Here is a 10,011-nt window from a genome sequence, read left to right as displayed (position 1 = left end):
GGTACGACTGGGGAATGTCGGGTATGAGCCATTACTGTTAACAAAGACTGAGCCGAAGAATGTGTTAAAGAGGTTTGCTTTAACTGTTTCATCATTATATTCTTTGCCATTAGATTCTTTTAGTGGTGGGATGGATCTTGAGTCTTTAAATTTGTTGTTCACAAAATTATAAAAAGCATGATTAGATTTTGTGCGCAAAAGGTCTTCTTCTTGTTTGGTGTGGTAATTGGTGCATTCAATCTTTATTTGGTTGCATATATTTTTGTAGCAGTTTCTGAAGTTGGCTACATAGCCAGTTTTGTTTCTTAGCCAGAGGGATTTTTTTTTTGGATTGGAGCTTTTTTATTGATATGGGTAATTTGTTTTAAATGATTTTGGTGATGGTTTGTGGTACGTATATTTTAATGACTCTATTGACTTCAAGTAGAAAAACTCTATAGTGGTCTTCAGCAGTGATACAGGTTGAGAATAGATTTTGCCAGTCAAGCGATGAGAAGTCGGTGTTTATAAGGTCATAGTTGGTTTTTTTGAAATTGCAGTTTGGAATATCATTATTGTGAAGATTATTGTAATACACTTGTAAATGGATCATAAGCTTCCTAACAGACAGGAAGCAGCAGGTGAAGATAAGCAGAATCACATCAGATACCTGTACAATTAGCACAGGGGGCCCACAAGGCTGTGTGCTCTCTCCACTTCTCTTCTCTCTATATATCAATGACTGCATCTCAAATGATCCATCTTTTAAACTACTGAAGTTCGCAGATGACACAACAGTGATCGGTCTCATTCGAGACAATGATGAATCCACATACAGATGGGAGGTTGAACAACTAGCCTCGTGGTGCGATCAGAACAATCTGGAACTGAACACATTCAAAACCGTAGAAATGGTGATGGACTTTAGGAGAAACCTTCCATACTTCCACCTCTTATAATACTAGACAACACAGAATCAACAGTAGAGATCTTCAAATTTCTAGGTTCTACCATATCTCACGACCTAAAATGGACACCCAACATCAAAAACGTCAATAAAAGGAGGAGGCGTGGCTGGCGTCGCAACGAGATGGACGCGAACCCTGGGATCTCCGTGGGGAGCACCAAAAATCCCATCGTTATGGGGGTCCGTAATGGACCATAGCTATCCTGCAGGGACAGCAAAGAAAGAAGCAGCTGCTGGAGTGAACAGGGAAGTTGCAAATTCCCTGTAGCACCAGCCACTTTGACCCAGCAATGAGGACTCCAGCCTTCACAAGCTGCCAAAGTCAGGACGGCCACATAAGAGCATGCAGGAGGTTGAAGTGGTGAAATTGGACGAGATATTGAAGCCGGGTGAGTGAACATAAACTCACGGAGAGGCATTTTAATTGATTTTTGCAATAAGCTTTTTTAAAAACCGTGGAATAGCAACTAAATTGAAACGGACTGTAAATGCAATTGGAAGGAAGAAATAGAAACAGTACCCCAAAACCTGACAAGAATTTGGCTTGGAATTGAAGTCTAGAGCCTTTAAATAAATAGATAAAAATGGGACTTTTAATTAAAATTGGAAATTTGGACAATCTTGGAAGTTTTTTAACAACTGATCAAGTATTACAAACAGCAAAAAAATAATAATAATAAAGGAGGATTTAAAACTGGACTTCAATGGGCTACTTCCGATTTCCTCTATTCTCTATCAATCTGGATTAAGTGAAATATTAAATTGAAACTATTTATTTTAAACAGGACAAATTGGACAAAGAGGAAAAATAAATTGAAACAAAACAAGGCATGGCTCTCAGTAAGGAATCGAAATGGACACTTTGTTAATTGTGAATTGCAACTGTGGATTAAAGAGTGACATCTAAAGACGGAAGAGGAACTACAAGCATTTGGTCATTGTTGAAAAGCTCCTATGACCGAGATAAGAAACTGTGAGAACTTTAAGGGAAGTTTCTACCAACAAGCTGTCTGACCTGCATATGAATAAGATCTACAACTTCAAAGAATAAAACAGAGAACAACTGGCACAAGAGAAACACACAAACAACTTCTAAGCAAGGAATACAAGAAACAATTATAAGACTGGAGTAATAATGATCTAGATAAAAATAAGAGCTGCTTTCAGCTGTGACAGTGAATAAAATATGATGTTAAAATATAAATCTAAAAGATTATACAGAGGCTACTAGAGAGATATAAAAAAATTGGGGAAAGAGGAAAAGGAGAGTCAAGAAATTTAGGATAAGTTAAGAAAATATGGAACTTTGAGCATATATAATTAAACTGCAACAACTTGAGATTAAAACTTCTAAGAGAATATACAAATATAAGCATGAAACTTTTTGAAACAAGAGAAATGTTTGTTCCTTTTTACTTTTGCTTTTCTATTAAGAATAGATAATTTTGAAGCTGTTATTGATAAAGAAATGATTGATAATGAAGTTACAGATATGAGCATTGAAATACAAGAATATAGTGTTTTATAGCAAGGAATTTTAAAAGGAAACAAGAAGGGAATTAACATAGACTAAGATTGAAATATTAAACTGATGAGAAGTAAATGCATAAGGGACCTTTTTGAATGTTAGTTGGTATCATTTTGTTTTTTGTCATTGTTTTCCTTTTGATAAAATTAAGAATAATTTTTTCTTTGTTTAGTGAAATGTAATGACTACGGATATTGATTATAAAGAGTGAAAAGAAAGAAATTTGTGATTGGGAATATAGGCTTTTAATATAGAAGGGAGGGATAAGGAAGGGGGCAAAAAGGGGGGGACTAGACTTGATTTAAGAGTTAAATTCAGGATAGAAGGTTAGAATGAATTTTATGTTAGAAATATGCAAACAATGAAATTTAAAGAGGGAAAGGGAAATACATTGGATAAACTGTACAAAGAGGGTGCTGGAAAATTGAATTGGGTTTGACTATGTACCTGACCGATATTTTGCTCAAAAAATATACTGTATGTGGTTTGCTTTAAAAAATTTAATTTTTTTTAAAAAAAAGACATCAAAAAAGGACAGCAAAGAATGTTCTTTCTGCGCCAACTCAGAAAGCTCAAACTGCCCAAGAAGCTGCTGATCCAGTTCTACAGAGGAATTATTGAGTCTGTCATCTGCACCTCTATAACTGTCTGGTTTGGTTCTGCAACCCAACAAGACAGACACAGATGTCAGAGGATAATTAGAACTGCAGAAAAAAAAATTGCTACCAATCTGCCTTCCATTGAGGGCCTGTATACTGCAAGAGTCAAAAAGAGGGCTGTGAAAATATTTACAGACCCCTGGCATCCTGAACATAAACTGTTTCTATTCCTACCCTCAAAACGACGCTATAGAGCACTGCACACCAGAACAACTAGACACATGAACAGTTTTTTCCCGAATGCCATCACTCTGCTAATAAATAATTACCTCAACACTGTCAAACTAGTTACTAAGTCTGCATTACTATTAATCTTCTCATTGCTCCTATCACCCATCTCCTCCCACTTATGACTGTATGATTGTAATCTTGTTGCTGGTATCCTTAAGATTTATATTGACTGTTTCCCTATGACTATAATTAAGTGTTGTACCTTATGATTCTTGATGAATGTATCTTTTCTTTTATGTACTCTGAGAGCATATGCACAAAGACAAATTCCTTGTGTGTCCAATCACACTTGGCCAATATAGAATTCTATTCTTCTTCTTCTAAGACAAAAGACTGGGCCATCTTATCTACAAAAGACCTTCAGCTCCAGGGTGATCAGATTAGCCCACACTCAAGATCCAAACCAGGACAAAGCCATTAAACCATAATAGGAATTGCCCAAAGTCCCTTCATTACGTCACCCAGCAAGAGTCAACCAAGCCTGGTACTCAAGACAGTCTACAAAGTTACCTCTGCATGGCCCTATGGAGTCTGACAACCAGTCAGGATACCTGCCCTTACACAGGGACAGGGAACTCTAAGGAGAGGGTATACATTTCTCTCTCACCTCAACCATGTGGCTCTGTCCATTATTAAACCATCTTTCCAAACAGCTTGGATGTTTCCAGTGTCTTTTTCCCCACTTGGAACTGAACCCAGATGGACATTTCTTCCAACAAGGTAATGCATTGACACACAGACTTCCTGTAAATGCTGATCCATACAAGCAGTACTAAGTAGCCCCATATGAAGTAACTGACAGAAAAAAATACAAGAGACACTGATGTGTAGTTATTAAAAAATAATCCAATTAATGAATTAAAACAATATCTGAGATAACTTGTCAGTTCAATGGGCAACAATTTAGGCTGCTAAAACTTTGATATTAATAGGGGGAAGAATCATCATTCTGACCTTGGGGACAATTAAACTCTATTGGAGGTATCTTCCCTGTACTGAAAAGCATGTGCACTTTCTAAGACTAATTATTGGCATTATATATTATTATGCTTTCTCAATAGCACCTATCGCCATAATAGATTGAGCACAATTTTGTGGTTCAATTAGATCTCACAAAGCTCATCCACAGTTAATTATACAGTGTTGTATAATATTCTCAGTCACTGCTCTCTAATAATTATATTCTCTTTGCCTTTCTTGTACATTGTATTTTCCCCCTTCAAGTTCTTATAAATAAATGAAAAAATCTGATCCATTAATTGAAGCAACAGGGGTCTATACATTACTGGCCTCTGATGGGATCAATTGGCAGGAGTCAATACTAAAGTTCTGCTTTGCCATCCATAAGGCATTTGAAATCAATTTTCCACAGAAATAGCTCCTATGGTGAATAGCTTTGCTTACCTATGCTGTGAAAAGAAAAGGATGCCAGCCCGAACGAGAAAAGATAACTCATGTATTGTGAAGCAAATTCAAGTCAGTTCAGTGAACTGAAGAAAAAACTATTCATACTTACTTTAACTCACAACCAGGGGTGAAATGCTCCCGGTTCGGACCAGATCGGGTGATCCGGTAGTGATGGGGGCGGGTAGTTCGGAGAACCAGTAGCAAAAATCCCTACCCTCCACCGCCTATGCCCACCCAATCACCCGGTCCCCACTTGCCTACTTGGCAGCTTCCTGCTTCTTTCGGTCTGGCTCACTATTCCGGCCTTGCTTCGGCTGCTGCAATCAATTGTATCAGCTAGCAATTCAATCTGCCTGCCTGCAATCCATCTCATCGGTGAGCAACTCAATCCGCCTGCCTTGTCCCTTGAATTGGGAAAATAAGGGGGGGAGCTTTAAAAAATAGTTAATTGGGGTTTTTTTAGGAGTTTTATTTTTTTTAGACATAGCAATTTAAAGTTAAGGAAGTTTTAAATTTAGCTGCTTTTATCTAAAAATATAAATAAAATAAAATAAAATAAAATAAAATATTTGTGCAGTTTTCTGAGATTTGGTGTGTTTCTGTAGTGTTTCACTCCAACTACACAAACACACAAAATCTCACAAAACTGTATGTGGCATTTTGTGTGTGTGTGTGAGTCAGTTGTGTTGTGTTGTGTGTGTGTGCAAAGTGTGAAAGTTCATTTTTGAGCTTTTTGTGGCTGTGTGCAGTTCCTGCTTGTTGCAGAGGCCATTTTGGGTGAGGTGCAGCTGCTTTTACATTGTGTGTGAGTCAGTTGTGTTGTGTGTGTGTAACGTGTGAAAATTGGTTTTTGGTACCTCTTATTGTTTTGTATACTTTATTTATTATTTTTATTATTTATTGTTATTGGCCATACCGACCCAGTCACCTGACCACCAAGCCACGCCCACAGAACTGGTAGGGAAAATTTTTAGATTTCACCCCTGCTCACAACAATAAAACGCACACTGCGGATGTGCATGCACAGTGCACCAAACGCATGCTGCGCACGCATGCACAGTGCGTGCCAAACGCATAGGCTCTGTGTGCCAAACAGATAGGCTCTGCGCATGCGCGCGAATGGCAGCTGTTTAGAGGAGCCCGAATCGGCGGTGGCGGCTTTTCCCTAAATGGTGACTCCGGGCTGACTCACCAGGTTCCTCTGGTCCCTCGGCGTGCTATACGATCTTCTTGGCTGCCGCTGGAGAGGTTTTTGTATCCTCTCGGATATGCGACAGCCGAGAACGGGCCGAGGGACAGAGCGGCGGTTCGGAAGAGGGCGGCCATCTTTGGGGATGTGAGGACGCGAGGGAGGCGAGGGAGGCCTGCTGTTTGCTGCAGGCTCCGGCCTCGACTTCGGCCCTGCCCCAGCGGCGATTCCGGCCAGGATCCAGCGGCGTGAGATCATCGGCGGCCCTGGCCTGGCTTCAGCGGCTTCGCAGCTTCGCGGCGTGGATTCGGCCTGGTTCCAGCTGGCGTGAATCCCGGTCCGCTTTCTTCGCCTTTTCGCCTGATTGGTAGGCCCGCCAGTTCCATCGGCGCTTGGTTGCGCCCGGCGAGGCCTTGTGGGCTGCGAGGCGCCTGTCCAGCGGCGTCCGGTATCTGGCAGCCCCATCGGTGATGCGCGTGGTGAGGCCGCGGTGGGAGAGGAGGCCGGAGCCGAGGCTGAGGTCTGTCCCCTCTTCTGGCATGCTACATCGCACTTTACATCGCGTGTCATTTATTGGCTCTTTGTGGCATGGCTTGTTTCCATCGTACCTTCCACCTCCCCCCCACCACCGGACTTTTGGTCATCTTAACTGGGTGGTCATGCACGTTTATCCGCGGGTTTTGGATTGGACTGGACTGGATTGGACTAGATTGGACTGGTCTGTGGACTTTGACAGACCGATGGTCATTTCTACTTGATTAAGAACTATTGTAGAACTGTTTTCCATAGGCCCACTATGGAGACTGCCGGCCTGTCTGTTCCTGCTTTGTCATCGTTATCTGGTTCCAGTTCCATCTGTCCTTCTTGCCAACTGGACATCCGCTGGAAGATCCACCGTTTTTACCATCTGGGATTTTACCATCTTAGCATCCTTCGCCGATTCGCACTTTTCTATGCGCTACACTGTACATAAACTTTTGCGCCTGCGAGGTGCCCCCGCCTCGCAGGAATGGCCCGCGTCGCTAACAAGGGCCGGCCTCAATGACGGGTCTTGGGACCCACAGAGGTGGCATGCGAGAAGAAAGAGCCTTTGGGAGTTTTTAGACAGGGTATTTTTAAGGGGTGGGAGGGTTAGGGCGGGTGATGGGGGTAGCCCGTCGGGAGGGAAACCAGTCCTAGCGCATGCTCATGGCGACTATCTAATGGGTTCGGAGGTTATGGGGGGGGAGTGTGTTCCTTCGTGTGAGGGTGAGTCCATCTGCACGGTAAGTGGGAGGGGCAGATATGGTGGAAGGGGGGGATCGCATTGGTCTAGGGGGTCACGCATTCGATGCATGCAGGCGATCGCGTGCCCCGATCCCTCTAACTTTTCCCGTTCCCCGGATGGTCAAGACCCTCAGAGCCTGGGCCTTCGTCTGATGTTATGCAACGCACGGTCCGTGGCCAATAAGGCCCCCCTAATACATGATCTGATTCAGAGGGGTGCCGCGGATATTATAGGCGTTACGGAAACCTGGTTGGGCACTGAAGGGGGCGTGCCCCTGGTTGAGATGTGCCCACCGGGTTTCCGTGCATTCCATCAGCCGAGGGCCCAGGGTAGGGGTGGGGGGGTGGCGGTTGTTATTAAAGAGAGTCTAGAGCCGAGGGAGACCACTGTACCTCAGATTGCCGGGTGTGAATCCCTCTTTGTGAGGTGGGGTCATAGGTGTCAGATGGGCTTGCTGGTCACGTACCTGGCTCCTTGCTGCGTGACAGCCGCCCTGCCCGAGCTCCTGGAGGTGCTTGCCGGGGTGGCAGTGGAGACCCCCAGACTTTTAGTCATGGGGGACTTTAACTTGCCATCTTCCGGTTCGTCATCAACAGCAGCTCGGGAGTTCATGGCTTCCATGATGGCCTTGGACCTGACTCAAGTAGTGGATGGCCCCACTCACATCGGGGGAGGCACACTGGACCTGATTTTTATCTCTGGTCAGTGGTTGAAGGATCTGGACTTGAGAGATATAGTCACAGAACCTTTGTCATGGTCAGACCACTCTCTCCTTCGCCTAGACTTTCTGACCGCTACCCAACACCGCAGGGAGATGGAACCATTACGTTGGTACCGTCCCAGGCGCCTGATGGACCCGGAGAGGTTCCGGACGGAGCTTGGGCCATTTCCTGAGGGTCTGGCTCACGGCACGGCCGAGGAACTAGCCGCAGCCTGGGAACGGGCTGCGGCTGGGGCTTTAGACCGTGTCGTGCCTCTGCGGCCTCTGACCCGGCGCAGATTCCAACCGGCTCCTTGGTTCTCCGAGGAGCTGAGGGGGATGAAACGCCGGAGAAGACGCCTAGAGAGCTCTTGGAGGTCCAGCCGTTCAGAGGCTGATCGGACACTAGTTAGATCCTATACCAGGACCTACCTAGTGGCACTGAGGAAGCGGCGTTGCTCGCCTCCTCCCTCATTGCGTCGGCAGATAACCGCCCAGCTGCCCTGCCCGAGCTCCTGGAGGTGCTTGCGGGGTGGCAGTGGAGACCCCAGACTTTTAGTCATGGGGACTTTAACTGCCATCTTCCGGTTCGTCATCAACAGCAGCTCGGGAGTTCATGGCTTCCATGATGGCCTTGGACCTGACTCAAGTAGTGGATGGCCCCACTCACATCGGGAGGCACACTGGACCTGATTTTATCTCTGGTCAGTGGTTGAAGGATCTGGACTTGAGAGATATAGTCACAGAACCTTTGTCATGGTCAGATCACTCTCTCCTTCGCCTGGACTTTCTGACCGCTACCCAACACCGCAGGGAGGCGGAACCATTACGTTGGTACCGTCCCAGGCGCCTGATGGACCCGGAGAGGTTCGGACGGAGCTTGGGCCATTTCCTGAGGGTCTGGCTCACGGCACGGCCGAGGAACTAGCCGCAGCCTGGGAACGGGCTGCGGCTGGGGCTAGACCGTGTCGTGCCTCTGCGGCCTCTGACCGGCGCAGATTCCAACCGGCTCCTTGGTTCTCCGAGGAGCTGAGGGGATGAAACGCCGGAGAAGGCGCCTAGAGAGTTCTTGGAGGTCCAGCCGTTCAGAGGCTGATCGGACACTAGTTAGATCCTATACTAGGACCTACCTAGTGGCACTGAGGGAAGCGGCGTTGCTCGCCTCCTCCCTCATTGCGTCGGCAGATAACCGCCCAGCTGCCCTGTTTCGGGTGACCCGCTCCCTCCTTCACCAGGGGGAGCGGGATGACCCGTTGCAGGGACGTGCTGAGGAGTTTAACGGTTATCTATACGATAAAATCGGTCAGCTTCGGGATGGCCTGGACCAAAATTGTGGCGATTCGGACGGGGCGTCTGAGGGCGGCCTTGGTGATATTGTCTGGGATGAGTTTGACCCTGTGGCTCCCGAGGACATGGACAGGTTGCTGGGTAGATTGAATGCCACCACGTGTTTACTGGACCCGTGCCCCTCCTGGCTGGTGCTGGCCACTCAGGAGGTGACACGAGGCTGGCTCAGGCGATTCTGGCGCTTCCTTGTTGGAGGGGTCTTTCCGGCCGCCTTGAAAGAGGCGGTGGTGAGGCCCTCCTCAAGAAGCCTTCCTGGACCCGGCTGTTTTAGGTAATTATCGTCTGGTCTCCAACCTCCGCCCGGCGAAGGTTGTAGAGTATGGTGGCATATCAGTTTCCCTGCACCTGGAGGAAACTGTCTATCTAGACCCGTTCCAGTCCGGCTTCCGGCCCGGTTACAGCACTGAGACGGCTTTGGTCGCGTTGGTGGATGATCTCTGGAGGGGTTGTTCCTCTGCCCTGGTCCTATTAGACCTCTCAGCGGCTTTTGATACCATCGACCATGGTATCCTGCTGCGCCGGTTGGAGGGATTGGGAGTGGGAGGCACCGTTTATCGGTGGTTCTCCTCCTATCTCTCCGACCGGTCGCAGACGGTGTTGATGGGGGGGCAGAGGTCGGCCCCGCGGCGCCTCACTTGTGGGGTGCCGCACGGGTCGATCCTCTCGCCCCTTCTGTTCAACATCTATATGAAGCCGCTGGGTGAGATCATCAGTGGCTTCGGTGTGAGGTACCAGCT

Source organism: Ahaetulla prasina, chromosome 5 (assembly GCF_028640845.1).
Source record: "Ahaetulla prasina isolate Xishuangbanna chromosome 5, ASM2864084v1, whole genome shotgun sequence".
NCBI lineage: Eukaryota > Metazoa > Chordata > Lepidosauria > Squamata > Colubridae > Ahaetulla > Ahaetulla prasina.
This window is presented reverse-complemented; position numbering follows the sequence as displayed.